Source organism: Podarcis tiliguerta (assembly GCF_965153285.1).
Source record: "Podarcis tiliguerta genome assembly, chromosome: 3".
Taxonomy (NCBI): domain Eukaryota; kingdom Metazoa; phylum Chordata; class Lepidosauria; order Squamata; family Lacertidae; genus Podarcis; species Podarcis tiliguerta.
In genome coordinates this window covers 103,606,382-103,627,301 of record NC_139536.1, presented here as the reverse complement: position 1 = coordinate 103,627,301, position 20,920 = coordinate 103,606,382, and the positions used below count along the sequence as shown (strand labels likewise).

General features: G+C 39.7%; 1 protein-coding gene and 1 long non-coding RNA gene across 7 annotated transcripts in view; both read left to right on the top strand.

Moving 5' to 3' along the window:
• MACROD2 (mono-ADP ribosylhydrolase 2) overlaps positions 1 to 20,920 on the top strand; it is a 987,387-nt gene that overhangs the window by 89,041 nt on the left and 877,426 nt on the right. The gene's annotated exons all lie outside the window — the stretch shown is intronic.
• Positions 12,753 to 20,299, top strand: LOC310673504. The gene is made up of 2 exons (XR_014509084.1): positions 12,753 to 14,269; positions 14,527 to 20,299. It is a non-coding gene; the product is annotated as an uncharacterized lncRNA (long non-coding RNA).

The following is a 20,920-nucleotide window of genomic DNA, read 5'->3' as shown; positions in this document are numbered from 1 at the left end:
AAAATAACTTTTCCTAACCTTTTATATCTTTCCAGTGCTTTCCTTTTCTTTCTGTTTGATCCAGGTTTAGATCAGAACTGCTAACGTCCTTTGCATGGCAATATATTTCCTTTTCATTACAAGGAAAACAAGGGACTTTATTTATTTATTTATTTATTTTGAAGACTGTAAACTGAATCACAGTTCAGTTGGGTGAGAAAATTACTCATGATTCAAGTTTATAGTGCTTAAAACCTGAAAGCGAGAAGCCACTATAGGTGCTAATGCCAGACAGCAGAATCAGTTTACTACTATAGCATGGCCTCATCAATTGGGTGTTGTTTGTCCTTCAAGCAAGCATGAAGCAACCTCTGAGGGAACTTGCCCCGCTTAGTTTTTATTATTGTTTCCTTAGCCCCTGTTTTGAGAGGAAGGATTGTTCTCAAAATTTTGGGGTGGAGTCTTAGGGTAGGTTTTGTGCATTTGACCCAAGGCCTTTCCCTTCCACAATTTGAGCTGTGGTCTGGAACACTTGGGGTTGACACTAGCACTGCTTGTCCTTTTCTATCAGACAATACAAGTATTAACTAGCAGCCCTGTAATCAGTGACAATCCTTTTGAAATGCATTGAGTTTTGGTTATATAATGAATTAAAGATAGGGATATTACTTAACCACACTTAACTGTAAAATCCAGATGGCTGTGGTGAACTTAGAATATGTAAAAGCATTTGAAGGACTTGATATGTGTAAATAAAATAGTCCATAATTTGCGAGACAAGGGTGGAAGAAGAAAGCATATGCAGCTGGACCCTTAGAAGTGGAAACGCTTTAAGTTTAAAGTTTGGCGTGTCAGCAAAGTAAGACCTATAAATCAGCCAGAGTAATGGAGGTGTCATCTGGTCCTGGACACTTACTCCATTGAGGAAATGTGCTTCTACATTGTGTGACTGAATGTGCTGCTAGTGGCAAGAGTGGTAAAGGGAGAAAATGGACAATGAAAAAGAATGGCTTAGTTAGCATGTGGTTTGAAAAAGAGAGAGCTTTTTCATTTATTTAAAAGCTATACCTTTCAGGACCCCCACCCCCTTGCAGCTTACAAAGCACAATTAAAAACCAACACATTTGGGGGTAAGAAAATCTAATAAAAGACTAAAGCTGCAGCAAGAAAAAGTCCTTTAAAGCCTACCTCATAATAGTCAAAATAAAATGCAGAAACAAAAATATTTTAAAGATCTGTTTCAAAGGAAAGAAAGAAAGAGAAAAACAGAACCCCACCCTGACAAAGATGGGATCATATATATTTATTTGGGGAAAGCCTGCCAAAGATATCAGGCTACCACTGTAAAGGCTCTGCTTTCAGAATCTAGATAGGCAATGCTATGTTCAATCTTACCTAGTTTGTAACCAAGTGCGGGTAGGATAGATGTATCGTGTCTTGAATGCAAATGCAAACATACTTCACATATGTTAAGGTGCTGCCACAACCTACTTTTTTATATGTTTATGGAACTCACTTTGAACAGATTGTCAGAACAATTATGTTTTTCTAGCATAATATAAAGTACAAATACAAAGTACAAATACTTTATCGGCTTTTGAAATAGTGTATTTACCAATGGTTGAGTAAAGACTTCAGTAATACATAAATTGGGAAGGGAACTCAGACAGTAATCCTTGGATGCAAATAGGAGACTTCTGGTTAACATGGCAATAGGTCAGGCAACTGACTCTGGAGCTCTGCAGATAACACAATTGTGTTTTAACTTATTTTAAACCAGATACAAATGGGATGTTAGAGCACAGTTTCTTCTGCAAGTGAGCATGGCTTTGTGAGAGTCAAAAGAGAGAGGTAGCATTAGTTGCCTAATTAACAAGTGTGTGAAAGCTTGTTTATTTTTAAATAGTGTGTGCAGGAGGTTGAATCTGGGTTGAGACGATGCTGGCCAGGGGGATATGAGTGCTTTATCTTTCCCCAATATGTGGTCTTGATCAGGATCAAGCTCTATATGTCTGCTATTTCCATCATGAAGAAAGCTCCTATTCATGAATTTAGCAGTGTAGTAGGAGATGGCATAATACAGACTTCTGGTCAAATTCTAGACAGGGAGCCCCTTTGGTTTGTACAGTAGCAAGGGGTATTCATGGGTTTACCACCACTAAATCTTGATGTTCCACTAGGATATGAGACCTACCTAACAAGAACCATAAAGAAGGCCTTACTGGATCAGACCAAAAGTCCACCCAGCATCCTTGTTCAAACAGTGGCTAATGAGACTTTTGGAATCAGGTTTTGGGTTTTTGCTCCTAAAATGATGACCTCCCATGCTTTATGTGAAGGCTCACAATTCTCAATGGTTAGAAAACCGTTTACTCACCCTATAGTGCAAAACAGATGCTAGCCTCAATTTGATATATCATGGTCACAGTGGCTGCATGTTCAGGGGTGTGGGGGGGTAATGGGAGTTAATGGGGAGTACGTCACACCAGGGGGGCATGGGTGGCGCTGTGGTCTAAACCACAGCGCCTAGGGCCTGCCTATCAGAAGGTTGGCGGTTTAAATCCCCGTGATGGGGTGAGCTCTTGTTGTTCGGTCCCAGCTCCTGCCCACTTAGCAGTATGAAAGCATGTAAAAGTGCAAGTAGATAAATTAGGTACTTCTCTGGCGGGAAGGTAAACGGAGTTTCTGTGCACTGCTCTGGTTAGCCAGAAGTGGCTTAGTCATGCTGGTCACATGACCTGGAAGCTGTCTGTGGACAAACACCGGCTACCTCGGCCTATAGAGCGAGATGAGTGCGCAACCCCAGAGTCATCCACAACTGGACCTAACAGTCAGGGGTACCTTTAGCTTTACTTTACATCACATCAGGAGGTTATGTGTCTATGTGTCTTCCATTTCATCCAGGAATGTGGGCTCCAAGCACAAGCATTTTAGCAGTGGGGAGTGCTAGATGGGGATATGGGAGGCAGGAGAAGGCTGTGAATTCCCTGTAATTACCTGGCATGAATGCCCCAGGGGTGATGAGGGAACAAGGCATAAGCAGACAGTGTCATGTGGAGAAACGGGGGGTCTCTAGATGTTGGATGCCAACCTCCTTAGACTCCACCATCATGGCCGCATTGGGAAGGATGAGTAGAGTCATAGTCCAACAACACCTCAAAGCCATGCAATTCCAAAAAGTTTCCAGAACCCTTTTGCAGGGGTGACGATCCACAGAACTGTGCTTCATTAAGATCATTGCAGGATCTGAGAGGTAATGATGAAAAAGAGATTCTATGATGGGAGCTGTGCAATAATACATGTAGAACTATAGTAATATAGCTGAACATATGCACAAAGAGTTCTGCTTCTGTAGGGAACCAGGCTATAAACAAGTATTTAAAAGGAGAAGGTTATTGACATTTTTCTATTAATAACTGCAAACAAAAATAGACCCAAGAACAACAAAATTCTGGCATAATTTTAATGAAAACCTTTATTTTGTTCCCCTTTGTACAAAGATGCTTTGTTTGATGCATGTTTTGTAATATTTTCCCATTAATTTGGACATTTGGTAAGAAAAGTTACTTCCAGGTTCTCTCCTTCCCCTTTTCACATTCAGAGAGGGGGTGTACAGACAGTCTTGGAATTTAAGAGAGAGGAAGTCTAACACAATAGAATGTGAAGTGGAGCAACTCCCACAATCAGTTTTCTGTACAGCTTATTACCAACTGGTCAGAACTAGGTTTTAATTAAATGTTAAGGGATAAAGGACAATGATGTGGGCTAAGGAAAGGGAATTCAGCTTTAACTTTGAATTTCCTGACTTTTATCCCCCTCTGTCACTATGTCAGTGTAACTTAAATACAGGATTTTAAGATGTAATTTCCTCCTGAAGGTTAAAAGCTGTACTCTCCCCCTCCCCGCCTTCAGCTTTGCTAAGAATGTCTTTTTAGCTACTTAATAAATTTAATTATGTTATAGTCCACAAGGCCATGTCTGTTGTAACATATAAACAAGGCTCTGTGCAGTCAATTTTTAGAAAGATATTTTGGTTAGGTACAGTGTTTGTAATTCTGTTGTTTGTTTTCAAGCTAAATACATGTAAAAATATTAATATTGTGGGATTAGTATTGTCCCCCTGCTTTTATTTATTCTTGCATTGCATTGATTTTTTTTAAAAAATACTTTTTGGTTTTGTTCTGGATTTAATTGCGCTTTCCATTATCTTTACTTTTGAACTAAGTTTCACTCTCGTTGTTGAAGCTTACTTCTAAGTAAACATGCTTTGGCTTGAAGGGTTTTTAGAAATTTTTGTCATACCCTAATTTCAGCCTTTTGGATAATTATTCCTCTACCTCTTACAGATAGCAAAAGCAAGAGGGGAGCAATAAGAGCTTAGAGGGGGGTTTCCCTAGCTGACCATACCTGTTTCCCTTTCCAAACCTTCCTGCCACCAAAGAGACACTACAGTACTCTTAATTTAGTCCCTCTTCCCCCCCTACTGAGAACAATAACTCACAGTCATACCTGCAGGTCACATAGAAAAGTGTTAATACCTGCATCAGTCAGGTGAACTCCATCAAGCGAATACAGCTCAGCCCTAGAATGCATGTTTTTACAGTGAGCCACCAACACCTCAAGAAAAGCCACCCAAATCTCGCAGTTAACTTCCTTCTGAAACTATATTTTTCTGTGCTGTAAAGCAACAGTTACTTACTGTGTTAATATATTAGTTTACTGTTGCATCTTAGAGGATTTGAACAAATCCTTGTACTGTATACAACATTTCCTTTCTTTAATGAACATACACCAAAAAATGAGGTAGTTGAAAACATTAGATTCATCTTATTTTATAGTTACTTTGCATTACAGGGCTAGCACAGAGTATTTAAGCCAAAAAGAATGAAAACTAATTTTTGTAGTCATGCTTATCATATAACAATAAGCAATTTGTGCAATTGACCTGCTGACCTTAACTCCTAAGACACTGTCACATTTCTCCTTTGCTCCTTTGTCCAATTGAACAATGTGACTTAAAATAATGCAGAGCTTGAAAGTTTCTCAGAATTGTAAGGTCAAGCTTTGGTCACCATAGCTACAATTTAGATCTCTGGGTCAAAGGGCAAATAGATTAATGATGTCAGACACGTCTTTAAATGGTTCTAACACTACTTCACCATGCAGTAAGCAGCTGAGCATATTTGATATGACAAAGGCCTTCTTAAGTCTTGCTAATAGGAGGATCGTTGGAGACATCTGACAGAATAGACTTTTCCTTTGTGCGGAAATGTTCAATATTAAGCAATAGTGGGCATCAGCAGTGAGCTGCTTCAATTCAAACTGCCATAAGTTGATTGCTGTACTGGCTAAAGGGCTTGCACCATCACTGCCCTCTTTCTTTCTGGTTATCTGAGTCCTTTGTCCACTGTTCATTCTATTTGGCTGACAGCCACAAAAAAGGGGCAAAGAAAGTTGGAGGAAGATACTGCACTAGGCTTGCTCTTTCATTTGCCAGGCTGCTGGTTCTGAAGCAGAGTGTGATGGAAGTCTTAAACTAACATTTAAAAATTGTCATTCAAACTTTTTTCTCAATGCATATCATATTTAAACATATACTTAACAGGGGGGTTATATTTTACATGTACTTAGGTGCAGAAAAATGGATCTCATTTATCTGTGTAATTATGCTTTGAAGAGTTTAGTCTGCTAATGATTGTTAAGATGCAGTTTGCAAATAGAAGCATAGCCAAGAGTAAGAAAAGAAATAGGAATGGAGTGGAGAAAGTAACCTGAGGAAGAATAATCATGGTGGGGAGATAACAAGAACTAGGCTGGACACTGATGTCTTTGCTCCCAGGTCACTGGAAGCTCTGATTTTTCTGCCGCATTCTATACATTGCTGAAATAGCTCTGTACTTTTCTCCATAAAGACTGTATTTTTCTGTTATAAAAGCTGTTGTTTTCCAGTGACTGAATAGTGAGAAAGAGTCTTGGTTCTATGCTTGAACACTTCCATCACAAAAAATGTCTAACAGGAGTCTGTCCAGGTTTGCCCATAGTCATTCTGATGCTGCGTGTACTAAACTCCCATGCAAGAAGGGTCTCAGTCAACAGCCACATTAGGGACAGTTCCTCATACACACTGGATGTAACATGGCTGTGCTCAGGGGTGCCAATTTGAATAAAATATTGAGTGGGGCCAGGTAAGCCCCGCCCCACATAATTGATCACATGACATTTTATTGCCGGGGGGGGGGGCAAAGGGACCTCGACCCCTAGGAGTTGGCTCCTATGGCTGTTCTACTTCGACCATGAAAATGAGGAAAGAAGCTGTTACAGGCAAAATGGCATCCGATAGTTGAGCTCATATGACTGCATTTTTCCTAGTAAAAACAAATGCTCCCACCACCCCCACTCATAGACGTATTGAAATATTTTTAAAGCGTACTGTAGTCCATGGGGAAAATAGCTGGAATTATGGCAGTGCAATTGGTCTACTATTGAACACTATATAGAGTAGCATCTTATTTCAAGCACCTTGTAAAGTGGCGGCCGAAATGCTGCTCAGCTGAGTTGTGTGGGGAGCTTGAGTTTTCATCTGACTCCTTGTAAAGTATCTTTTAATTTGGCTCAACCTATTACTATTCAGTATGTCTCTAACTGGATGGTGAACATCATTCCTTGTCTATTAATCACATAAATGTATTTATAAATTTATGTGATTCAAACAATGACACCAAAATATATAATGATGACATCCTATGCCCTCCCAAGTTTCTGTTATTTCAACCACCTTCAAGAGCGGCACAGCAAAGATAGCTGGGCAACATATGGATAACATATTCAATCTGCCCTACAAAGATGGGCCCATATAGTTTTCTGGCTATTTAACTCCATTTCAAAATATGGCAAGGTGGGTCTTCTGCCTCCTCTGAGTCACAAATGCACAAGTGAATATCACAGTCTGTCTGGTAGAGTCTGTCTTTCCAACACTGCAGTTGGCATGACTTTAAGCCTTCCACGACCTACAAACAGTTTACTCCATATAATACAATTTTCCAACAAATGAGATTGTTTGCAGTATCACTGCCCAGGGCAACATTTTGATGAATGGAATAGTGACAGATCCTCTTGCTTGTCAATGTCCACCGTTTATATTTTATAGCTTCATGTTTGGCAGCTTTAGCCCCAATTCTCATGAAACACAGAAGATTACTGAGGGACAAGCCACAACACTGCCAACAACCACACACTAGGCTAAAGCAAGAGCCTTTCAACCTAGCTGGCATCTGTGCCTGTTCCTCAAGACACAGATTGGACAATTTATTTTAGGCCATATTAAATCATTTAAAACAATCAAGAAGCCTGTAGTGCTTTCCTATGAAGCTAATGCCAGTGAATTGTGTTTGTTTACTAATGGTTCAAAACCCTTCTAATCAACAGTTCCTACAGTCAATTTTATTGAATTTTAAGCAGTACTCTATAATACTGATAACATATGACAGTCGTGCAAAAATTAGAGAAATTGTTTATTTATTTTGTGCCTTCTACCACTCACTCAGTGGTTGTGGGGCCAGATCAGGATTAGGTTGCCCGCTGCCAAAAAGTTATTTCTAAAGACCTTTTAAATTAATTGATTAACCTATACATACCACAGCACATTCTATGGACTCCTCAGTGTTCTTGTGTTGGTTGTATCTTTGTTTGACATATAATGTATGTTTTAACTTCTACCAAGAACACTTGGTTATAATAAATAAACACTACTTTTCTATTTCCTTCAAATCGATAATTATTTAATTGCATTAAAAATATATGGGAACTGTTACAGTCCCCATTGATAAATATTTACCTTTAGTGTGTGCTGTGTTTAAGTTGACACTTGTCAGAGCCATATGAGGATATTAAAGATTTTCTTTGGACAGACATGTTCAGTGGTAGCTTGAGTGTACATTTGGCACTTGTTTAGTTTTCAAACATTATAGTTCTAGGAAATAAACTACACTCTGATTTATGGTAACATGTTGCTCTGACAAGAGTTGAGCTTGCTACTAGCATTGACTTGAAATGTTTTGGCATTTGGCACATAAAGCTTTTAAGCAGCTACATAAACCTGATGAACTTCCACAGAGCTTAGTCTCCCTTTGTTGGGTTGAAATAAACGAAAAGTAGTGTTTATTTATTAGCAGAAGGGGTGTTAGGCGGGCATCTTGTGATGGACCCTTCTGAACTCCACAGGCTGTTGGCAGGTGCCTATCCATGCTGATAACAAATGCTGGCCCTGGGAACTGAGCACAAGGTCTTATAGCTGTAAAGGTGACTTGTTCAGTTTTGAAAGTTGTTTTATCTAACCACACTTTTTTGTTTTTATAAAGAGCATTCAAAGATGGAGATAAAAATATTAATTATTTTCTAAAAGTTGATTTGGATGATTGACCTTAATGTAAGCTGGTCGCCACAAATTCTTAGTTGTACCCTGTTTTGAAGAAATTCTCAACATAGAGAAAAATGATTAAAAAGTACCCATCATGTGTTTTCCCCCTCAGCACAAAGTGAGTCATGTTATCAAATTTGAAGAACTATGAAAGCACTGAGAGAGAGAGAGAGAGAGAGAGTATGTGTATGTGGGTGCGCACACACACACTCTTTTCCAGTTCAGATTGTGTTGATACTAAATTTCATTAACTTTGGTTGTGTTGGCTGAAACTTTAAAATGAGTACTGTAAATTACTTTCATCATTCTCAAATCTAAAATAAGTATATAATCATCAGATTGCTGCGTTCATTTTGCCCGTTAGTTTTAATCCTGGCTAATATAACCCATAAATTATATGTTGCTTATCACATATTGAATTTTTAAATGGTAGGCATTTAATTTGTTTGTGAGTGTTTAATAGAGTGCTCCCTTTGCTGATTCATAGATTTGTAACATACATTAGAACTGTGGATGGCCACTTATTGTTTCAACAAACACTAATTTGCTCTTGGCTATGCACTCTCTGAAACAGTAACTCTAGTGGTACAAGAAATAATTGTATAATTATTTCTTGTTAACTATTGAAGACCTCCCAGGAAGGGAGAAGAAGGAGAGAGTGAAATGGTGACAAGACTCAGTGATGTACATTAACTTTTGCTGCTGAGGAGAAGGAGAAGGGAGAGGCGATAATTATTATGGAAGGTTTTTTGTGTTCTGTTGTGAACACCATGGTAGGGGAAATTTGGGTGAAGTAGGGTTGGAATGCAGGTGGTGCTGTGGTCTAAACTGCTCCTGCCAACCTAGCAGTTTGAAAGCATGAAGTGCAAGTAGATAAATAGGTACCACTCTGGTGGGAAGGTAACCGCCATTTCCGTGCGCTGCTCTGGTTCACCAGAAGCGGCTTAGTCATGCTGGCCGCATGGCCCGGAAGCTGTATGCCGGCTCCCTCGGCCAGTAAAGCGAGATGAGCGCTGCAACCCCAGAGTCGTCCGTGACTGGACCTAATGGTCAGGGGTCCCTTTACCTTTAGGATTGGAACTCAAGGATAGGAAACCCCACTGAAGAGATGTGAGGATGGGCAACAGATGGGAAAACATTAACTTTGGGAGGGGGTGAAAAAGAAGAAGGGATCAAGGCTCAGAAATTAAAGGAGAGGCAGGAACCTCAGGAAACGGAAGGAACAAAGGACAAAAACTCTGGAACTTTCAAACTTAGGTAAATTCTGGCATGCCAGCAATGTTATAAATCTGAGTTCACATAGATAGGTAATGGGTGGCACACTGAGGTTATGATTAGATTAGAAATGGAAGGAGGTTTGTGTTGGGAAATGAAGTCCCACATGTGTGGGAAACTGCAAAAGAAAAACAGTTGACTGCCTGAATTAAAAAAGCATGTGGGGCTTAACATACTCTCTAGTTGAAAGAGTTTAAAATAGAAATGAATGCAGCATTTGCAAAACATGGGAAATAAAGGTCATTAAACCTTTAAATGTCCCAGTATTAAGAGCTCACAATTGTGCTCTCTGCCTCTACCACCTGAATAGAGTACCACCTTAAGTAAGGTTAAAATGTTTTACTTAGAGTAATCACAGGTCTCACTCATGCAACATTCGCTTTACTTCTCTCTCTGTGGGTGAGCCTTCTCTAGTAATTAAGAACTCTGTGTTCCTTAACCCCTTACTTACTGGCAATTATGCAGTTATGTTTAGCTGCATATATCTCCCACAGTTTTCTGTTAATGATCTTGGAAAGTTCTATGCTTATTGCATAGTGGGTGAGGCTACTCCCTTGTCTATGTCAATAGATTTTCAGTAGGAAGCTTACAACTTGATCTGCCCCATGAAGCTACATCCCTTATAGTTCCTGTTCAGACGTAGCAAATAAAACTATTTGAGACAAAGTACTCCATGGTGAGGAGTACAAAATAGTGGCAGAACTCTGTTCTCTGGCAATGCAGTGCATGCTGTTGATTATACATCATGGTATTGACACCACTGTGACATTGGGGGGTGGGGGATGAGGCACAGCAGAGAGATATTGAAATTATAGTAAATCTCTCTGCTCTATACAAACTTGAAGTGAGCTGTTGCTTTGCAACAAGAATGTAAGACATTCTTACAGGTATTACATGTCATTTAACTTGGATTCAGAGCTACATTACAAGATGCAGTATTGTTCACAGCTTTTAAATAGCAAACAGGTGTTGAAAAAGTATTGCTTTGAAGTAAATATTTGAGCTTTAGAATTGATGCTATTTTGCTTGTAGGGTGCACAATAAGCTGAAGAAAGCAAAAGGGGTTACCTTTTTAAGAAAGAAACTTTGAAGCAATCCACAGCCACCTTAACATGGAGCAATCCAGTGTTCAGTAGGATTGTAAAGGTAAAGGTACCCCTGACCATTAGGTCCAGTCGTGGACAACTTTGGGATTGCATGCTCATCTTGCTCTACAGGCTGAGGGAGCCGGCGTTTGTCCGCAGACAGCTTCTGGGTCATGTGGCCAGCATGACTAAGCCACTTCTGGTGAACCAGAGCAGCTCACGGAAATGCCTTTTACCTTCCCGCCGGAGCGGTACCTATTTATCTACTTGCACTTCGACATTCTTTTGAACTGCTAGGTGGGCAGGAGCTGGGACCGAACAATGGGAGCTCACCCCGTCGTGGGGATTCGAACCACCAACGTTCAAATCGGCAAGCCCTTGGCTCTGTGGTTTAGACCACAGCGGCACCCGCGTCCCGCTCTATTCTAGTAGTAGGATTACTTTTGATTAAGTGCCTAGTGATAGTAGCCCACCATAACAGTAACCATGCTTATTCAACTCACATATTATTGCTGCTTCGCTTTCACTTTTCAAAATTCATTAAGTGAAAATCTGACTGAGTCCCAACAAATAATTATTTGTTAACATTATTTAGGTTGTGCTAAAATGAAGAAACATTGCGATTTGCCCAAGGCTGTGGAATGATTGGTGACGGTCAAGATTAGAACTTAATTAGTATATAATGAGAGAGGAAAATGGCAATGGGTAATTAGGAAGCAGAAGCAGCAATTACCATGCTAACAAAGCTTCTGAAGATTTTCTGAAAGCCAGACCTGCATTGCCCCACCTGAGAAATATCAAAGTGAAATGAAATACCAGTGAGTTCAATAATTTAACTCTTATCGGTAGAGACAAGTGGAAGGGGATGTTTGTGAAGAAGATTCTAGAGCAGTGAGCAATGTAATTTTTTCAAAAGAAGAAAGTGACTGAAAAAATATATAGGTGGAGGTTAATGGAAGGTAGACTTCAATGAATATATCTAAAGCATGTTTTATATTGCTTGCCTTCTACAGCACAATGTGAATATGGAGGGTAGTCGTCTTTGCCTGTTGCTCAAAACATCAAAGCATTGGATCCATGTGAAGGCATTTGCAGTTAGTTTCCATTGAAATTAACGAGAATTAAGTCTTGACTTATTTTCACATGGATTTTTAGTGGAACCTAAGTGCAAATAAATTAAGATGGAAACAACATGAAACGTACAGTGGCATGTTGAAGGCTAATAGATTTATTTTGGCACATGCTTTTGTCGGCCAGAGTCCTCTATTAGCTGCTTGAAAAGCTTTTCTAATTGGGTAGAAACATATACTCCGAGTGCAAGAGAAAAGAAGAAAAATAAAATATTTATTACATGATGTTTTGTGTCATAGACATAGCTGGTGTGGTGTAGTGGTTAGAGTGTTGGAGTAGATCTCAGACACCAGGATTCAAATCTCCACTCAGTCAAAAAGCTCACTTGAGTCAGTTACTCACAATCCACCTAACCTACCTCCCACAGTAGTTATGTGGATAGGAGGAGAATTATGTACGCTACCTTGAGCTCCTTGGATATAAAGTAAAAAATAAAGAAATATGAAAGATGTAGAAAAATTACAGTACAGGAAATGAAAATTCCTGAAACTGGGGAGACTTTGCATACCTTCCAACCTTCCTTGGATAACAATAGGGAAAGGTATATTTGTAAGACCTGTTCTCACTCCCTCTGCCTGATTTACACATTGCTGAAGATTCTTCTTGTGCTGCTGTACTATAGGGTTGTATTAATTTACTCTGTAGTAGTTCATTACATAGTGGTTTCTGAAGCAGGGGGTATTAATTAATAAATGGGTGATATTAAACTAAATTTTACTCGTAGTATACCATTTGAAATTAATGAACCTAGACATGTTCATTAATTTCAGTAGGTCTGTTCTGAGTAAAACTTTGGTGGTATTCAACTAAAGTTAATAGAATGTTTAATCTTACAGCCTGTAACTTGGTACTTACGATAGAACTGCTGGAAATCAAACATATAGAGCAGTTGGAAGGGAATAGTAAGCAAAGTACTGGCTTTGTGTTCATGTGTTTGTATTTGCATGCTTCTGCTATACAGTCAGTGTCTCCTACTCACAGAAATTTAGCTTACAGATAACCTATGGAGGAGTCAAGCACCCAAGGAACTGCAGTGCATGTATGCACATGCTAACAATTTTTCAAAAACGCATCTTGAATTTATCCCCAAAAGGCCAAATATGTATACTAGTGTTTAAAGCACAAACAGGTCCAATAAAATAGGGACCCAATGTCATGGACTGTTTGGATGCAGAGGAATGGCAGGGCAAACTAGCTGGGGAACCACTAAGGGAGGAAGGCTCAGAGCCCATGATGGGTGGTGGGACAGTGATAAGTGGTCAGAAGGAGAAGATTAGGAGGAGGAGGTGTCAGAAATGGAATAGGTAACAGGGCCTTGTGAGTCTGTGGCAACGAAAAGTTCAGAATCAGTGGCAAAAGCTAAACCAGGACAGTGGGAGAAGGGAGGCCAAGAGGCAGAGATGAGTCAGGCTGGTGAAGAGCCACGGGTGTCTCCCCCGCCTGCTGCGACGAGCTCCCTTCCCTACTTCCAGAACCAGAGGGGGCATGAAAAGGGTGGAGGAGAGGTTGGCTGGACACAGACACTGTCTCGGATTGCTTGGGGAAGGCCCTGGAGAGGAGGGGAGTTAGACTGCTGGGAGGAGGTGGGGTCTTTCAGTTTTGACAACGGATTTTCATGGAGTAAGACCACCAGGAATGAGCTGCTCTGCTAGACATGATACTCAACCAAGTCTGTGGAGACCATGTTTTTGCCAATGAAGAGTTAACTCCAACTTCAAACTGTGTGGTTATTGACCAGCATGTTCCAGTGTCACCCAATATGGAAAATAGGGATAAATGGAGCATATGTGGCTTAATTTGGGTGCTGTGGGTATCGTGCAATTATAATTTTGGTTTTATTACCAATCAAGCATAGGAGGCAAACTGCACATTTAATAAGTGGGCTGAAAATAATCCATTAGGAACTCTCTCAAAATCCATAAAGAGAGAGTGAGGGCGGAGGAGGGAGAGAAATAAAGTCTGATTTATGGCTGAACCTCGATAAGTAGGTTAAATAATATGCAGTGTAATGGAAGATGGAAGTACATTGGAGTCGGGGGAGCTAAGTAAAGAACAACAGTGGAGAAAAGTGAGGGGCAGTATAGTAGAGAACAATGTTTACAGAGTTTAAAAATAAATGTTCCAAAGCCCAACTCATATTCTACCAGCAGCATCATAGGAATTGCTGGAGTGTGGCAGTTTTCATGCTGCTTCAGTAACATTTGGTTGAAGCAGATCAGGTAGGTGAAGCCAACACTGCCCAAGTCAGTGCAGTGCTGGCATAGAAAGTAGCCAGATGATTTGCAGTGCTACAGCCAACTTCAGACATGGTTGGAGTGCTGTAAGAATAGGAACCTTATCACTGAAAGTCTGGGAATCCGAGTTAGGACTCTGAGGAAATACCGTATTTTTCGCTCTAAAAGACGCACCAGCCCACAAGACGCACCTAGTTTTCGGAAGAGGAAAACAAGAAAAAAAATATTCTGAATCTCAGAAGCCAGAACAGCAAGAGGGATCACTGTGCAGTGAAAGCAGCAATCCCTCTTGCTGTTCTGGCTTCTGGGATAGCTGTGCAGCCTGCATTCGCTCCATAAGACGCACACATATTTCCCCTTACTTTTTAGGAGGGAAAAAGTGAGTCTTATAGAGCAAAAAATACAGTACATTCAGCATCAACTTCAGGTCCTTGCAGAAAGGTGAATAGGCCACACCAGCAGCTGTGAAGCTGTATCCACCACTCTGACAAAGCATAGTCCAAATTAGGATATTTAGTAGGCAGGGCATGAGATGATAGCATCTAAGTCTTTAAAATGTGCAAGAAATATGTAGGAGAAAAACACCCAGATAGCAATATTGGTGTAATGAAAATTTTGACCACTAATTCTGCCTTTTGATAATGGTGGGACTGAAAGTGGGGAGCACACAAGGTGTATATTAAAAAAATAATTGATTTCTGTTTTAATATATATTAAGCTGCAAGAAAGTGACTAATAATTCCACAGACAGTTGCAGTCCTTATTCACTCAAGTCAATGGATGATTATCTAGTTAAGTATGCACCTATGTTATTCAAAAAAGAGCAAGCAGTTCTACTTTCCGGTGCAGCATTTCAGCTGGCACTTATCGCAACAGTTCATTTAGGAGGACAATTGGCCTTTCCCTGTTGTTTTGCAGTTTCTAAGACATTAAAAATCACCATTTAATCCTGTTTACACTCCACAAAGAACTAATCCTTGTTATTGGTTCTTTGTACTGAATCATTGAGTTAGAACCTTTAGCCTTAACAGATGTGTTTGCAAAGGGAAAACTAAAATGCACATTGAAAGGGAGGAAAATGGAATATAGTTTCTTTCTGCTCCAGCATAAATACCCATGGAAATAGATTCTACAGAATTAGGTGGAAAATATTGTAGAAATATCCTTTTTATGATTTTGAAGAAGAGAAAGTAGTGCACACAGGGACTACTCTATATGGAAAAAGAAAGCATTCTAGATAAATTTTACTGTTTTTCATGCATTTGCTTGAGGTGTTGTCAAAGGAGAAGTAAAGTATATGCTAGATCAGAGCTTTCCAAACTGTGCGTGTATCGCGCAGTGTGTAAGTGTGTTGTGCGAATGCTCCCCACGCTCCTCCTAGGGCTGGAAAGGGGTTAGTTTAACCTCAGGTTTGCTAGTAAAACTGAATTACTGTGTTGCAAAATGATGCATGTCAAAAAGTGTGTCGCCAACATGAAAAGTTTGGAAACCTCTGTGCTAGATGGAGTCAACATGTTTTGGTAGAGCACTAGCTAACTTTTCTATAATTATGCTCTTATTGATCTAGACTAATTTAGAACTTTTGTCCTTGTGGGTGTTGTTAGGTTAGCATTACATTCCAAGGAGGAATACCAGAAGGCATGTAAGAGCTTAAAACCTCCTGCTTTGTTTATTCTGTTTTTCATTTAGTGTAAATCTTCTGTTGTAGACACTAAGAAGGAAAGTGAATGCAATCTTTTTCCTGTCTTTTTTTTTTAAAGCATCTATCAAGAGAGTTCCTCATGGTTTAGATTACTCAGAGGTGGGTTAGAGTGTTATATATTGTTATGGGTTTGTATGTGCTAGAATTTAATTAAGGCTTAGGACATCAGAAGCTAATTAAGATAGGTTAGTCACCTGTGTGAGGTGGTAGCTAGATTCATGTGTGTTTTGAGCTGTGTGTTAGAGGCTTTTAATTCTCTGGAATCAGCACGTGTCAAAAGCTAATTACATCTGGCAAACTTCCTAAACTGTGTCCGACTCTTCGTGACCCCATGGACCAGAGCACGCCAGGCACGCCTGTCTTCCACTGCCTCCCGCAGTTTAGTCAAACTCATGTTCGTAGCTTCGAGAACACTGTCCAACCATCTCATCCTCTGTCATCCCCTTCTCCTTGTGCCCTCAATCTTTTCCAGCATCAGGGTCTTTTCCAGGGAGTCTTCTCTTCTCATGAGGTGGCCAAAGTATTGGAGCCTCAGCTTCAGGATCTGTCCTTCCAGTGAGCACTCAGGGCTGATTTCCTATGTAAATGTTTTGTTGAGTTGTAAACATTTATAATATAAAAACAGAACACACTGTATTTGAACTATCATATCTCAGCATATTAAAGCCAAGGTATGCAGAAGCCTATTGTCCATAAGTGCAGCCCCTTTGTAGAACACAGCAAATCAAACTAGGAACTAGTCACTGTTTAATCATAGTTTCCCCTTTTTACCCATACTAGGGAACTATGGTTATTAACTTTGGAACAAGTCGGGATATTAAACCAGCTTCAGCTGTGGTGTAATATCCTGGCTTGCTCCAAAATTGGTAGCCAGAGTTTCCTTTTTCAGATGAAATGGAAAATTATTCTTCATAAGTCTTTCTGGTTTAATTGTGGTTTATGTGAAGGGAAGAGCAATGAGGCTGTGTGTGCAGGGAAAAGATCATGCATAACTCAATCTCAATAAGCTGTGATTGGATCATTCAAGATATAGAGGACAGTCTATTAAGACCACTCAGATAGATTTGGTGCATTATTGGAATAAGATACAGGATGGAGCCTATGGATTTAGTGAAAATCTCTCTTCCCTTCCACCAGCATGAGTGAATGCTTCTCACAGTGTCTCTGGATCCAAGCCAATGTGATTGATAGATGTGATTGATTCAATTTTAAGTCAATATAAAAATAAGTTTCAGATTTAGTATTAAACTTTTTTATTTTAAAAAAGAGGCACTTGGTGTTACTTTTTTTTTTTAATTAAGCATTAAATTTTGTGCACTGCTTTGTGCACTTTTATGTAAACATAGCATATGCACTGTATGGCGCCTGGGACTCTTCCATCTTTCCCTAAGACTGAGGTAAATGGAACCTGGTTATGTGCAAGTGTGAGTTGCTTCTTTCTTCTCCTAGAAACTGAAATTCCAGGATATTTGAAGAGGTGCTGGATCTGGAATGCAAATCTTAGTCAAGGATTGTCCTACTTCAGGGGAGATTAGGGAACAAAGGAAATGCAATTTGCAAGTGTCCACAAAAGGAATAAGAGAAACAACAATTGATCCCCTTGCCCTCTGGAACAGCAAGGCAAACAATTATTTTGATTGCCCATGTTTTTGTATTAGAGTGCAATTCCTTTCTTTTTTCTTTTCTTGTTAAATTATTTGAATATGTGTCATTCCAGTTTTAATCATTTTCAACTATTATTACTGCTGTTGTTAAGTAATATTAAGGAACAATAATGCATAAGGAACAATAAGAGATGAAAAGCAATTCATTGTGAATGATTCATTTTACTTTTCACATTATAACATGTCATTTACACTTTTGTCATCATAAAATAAAGCTTGATAATTGAGGCATTGGGTTTCAGAGCAGTTAAGTTTCTGGTTTGGATACAGGCTTCTTTCAGTCTTACCACCTGCAGCTTTTTTGTGGGCAGCTTGCCAGAATAAGGGATTTGCTGGGCTCCTCTTGGTCCAGTCAGTTGATTTACAGTCTTTAATTGCAGAAACACTTTTTGCCTATTTTTTTCATTTTTTTTTCATGCTTCAGTTGATCTCTATATGTGAAAAGTACAACTGCACATAGTTTTTCCCCTGATGAATTCTAGTCAGCTTCAGTTTCAATTGCTTAGAGCTTTGTTACATTGTATACAGTTTAAAGTTAAATAGTTCCATAGTTTAGTGGTGGGGAAACTGCAGTCTGTGTGCCTAAATAGGCTTGCCAGCCCTCTTGATTTGACCCACAAGGCCATTTTGAGTAAATGCCCAGGTGTCATATACTGGACATCATATGACATCAGACATGCAAACATTCAAGACATAGTTGCAAATAAGCCTCCTGCTATCAGAACTCCCTTGGATAGGATGTCACCTGGGAAAACACCCTTCTGGCTGGACCTCAGGTAGTATGGAGTCCTCAGGGTTCCATCTGGGGTACTCACTGGATGCCACAGGATCCTGCTTCACTTCTTAAGAACCATCAGGTCTGGTGGCTCCTGACACTGTGAATTCAGTATGTTAGCTATTACCTATAAAGCCCTAAAAGGTTGTGACCTGGTTACTTGAGGTACCACTTTATCCTCTTTTAACGTGCCCACCCTCTGCAGTTGTTACCTGAGGCCTTGACCCATGTTCCTTTGACTTCAGTTGATTGATTGATTGATTGATTGATTGATTGGCAGAGAGGCAGGACAAGGCCTTTCAAGTGCTGCCTTCTGGCACTCGTTTCTCCTACCAGTCCAGCTGGCTCAATCCTTGTTGGTTTTCTGGCACATAATGAAAACATTTTTTATGTTTTTAGGTTGTGCTGAGCTTTCATTATTCCTCCCCTGCTATGAGTATGTTTGTTTGCCAGCACTTGTTAGCTTTCTGTTTTAAAATTGTATAATGGGGATTTCTCCTAAACTTCAGATTTTTGTGTTGTACAACTACACAGTCTGTTGGCGGCAGGGGGAGAGAGAGAATAGTCACTCCAGCAGTTAATAGCTTTCATTAACATGTACTTTAATCTTAGCTGAAAACGGCCATCCTAGAAAGGATTCTGATCTGCTTTGTTTGTTTGGTGCCATGGTGGGAGATCATTACCCAGATTCAGGCACCATCCCAGCTTGTGTGGTACTGATCCCTTTATCTGGCCCCAGATGAAGTGTTTTAAGAAAACCTTTCTCTTTTCTCACCCAAAGAGTTGAGCCAACAATTGAAAGGAGATTCAAATCACTCACAATGTCCATCTCCCCTCAGTTTGTAGACAGAGCTCCCTCTTCCCCCAACATGTGAAACAATGAAGATAGCAGTCTGCACACCTTCGATGGCTTCTTTCAATTCAAATGATATACCTTTCCATGCATGCTGTCTCTCCCTTTTTCTACTCAGCACTTCACATCCTGTGTACCTATAGGGAAATAAAGAAAAAGCCCATATAGTTCTCCAGTTCAGCTTTTGACCAGAGGTGCATGCTTCCCATTACAGGCACTAATTATACAACTGTATTTAATCAGCGGAATCTTCTGTCTTTACAGAAGTTAATGAAAACATATTTGTAAGACTTCTTTCTTAATCATCTCATCTATATTTATACCATACAGCTGTGCATAGTTATTGAGGGAAGCATTGATAAATATGTATAACAACAGTACAAATGAGCAGCTAGGCATATTTTGTTATTATGAATACTTAAAGCATTAAGTTATCTCTGTCTTACAGTGTGTTTGGGCTGCTCAAATAGTGGCCCAAGGCCAGAAAACATTTTACAGTTACCCAACAATTAAGCCTTGTGACCAATTGAATTCACTTTTTTAAAACGTCTGTGGAGCAAGTGCCCTGAGGCACTGTGCATGAGCAACATTAAAATAACTACAGTTTCTGAATAAGTGTCAAGTAAACATCAGTGCATGTCTTGGTGGCTGTAGCAGATAAAAAAGTTAAATGCAATGACAAACACACACACAGACACACACAACATAGGAAAGTCACACCTTTAAGATATTCATTAGACTGGCAGACTGACCTAACAGATAGAGAATACGAAGATTTTGCATGGAGGAGGGAGCTACTTTGTAAAAATATACTGAATGTTCCAAAGGCTTAAGCAATAGCCGGATAGCTTTTTTTCATTCATTACTTGATATAGTGCCATATCTGAAGCCAAATTTCTCAGGAAAAATAAGACTATGGATTGAAATCACGTACAAGAACTAGGAAATTGGTGTGTAAAGTGCAGTCCATTCAGAGCAAGTTCTCGCCTAGGTTTCCTTCCAGTTTTAGTTTTAGGTTTTTTAAATCGCATAGCATCACAGAATTTCTAGGGGGTGATTTTTTTGCCTTCATGTAAGACTGCTATTATGTAGCAGTTGTGTATGTTTGCATGGACATCCATAGGCCACAAATGAAACAATCCCCAACCAGTGCACAGCAGCAAAGAAAGAAAGAAAGAAAGAAAGAAAGAAAGAAAGAAAGAGAAAGATATAAACGTTTGTCTTCAGTTCTTATTCCTCATGAGATTAAGGCTTTATACTAATTGCATAGTTTACAAAGCAAGGTTCTAGGCCTAGGAAGTCCAAGAAAGTAGCCTTCTGCTACAGTGGAAGGTCATTCACCTCCACAACAGAGAAATAAATGGAAATACAGTGGTACCTCGGGTTAAGAACTTAATTTGTTCTGGAGGTCCATTCTTAACCTGAAACTGTTCTTAACCTGAAGCACCACTTTAGCTAATGGGGCCTCCCGCTGACGCCGCACCGCCACTGCACGATTTCTAAGCAAAGTTCTTAACCTGAGGTACTATTTCTGGGTTAGTGGAGTTTGTAACCTGAAGCGTCTGTAACCTGAAGCATATGTAACCCGAGGTACCACTGTACATAAAACTGACATCATTTGCAACAAGCAGTTCTGTTACCAGACCTTCATTTAATCTTTCATCTAATTATGATAATTGGAAGTCATTAGATGTAGATACAATTATACCTGCAAGTGTTACCCCCCAGAAAAAATTATGCCGCTTTATGTTTTTGTGATCTTTCAAATAGGCATTTGCTTACACCTAAACAGTATTAACATACATC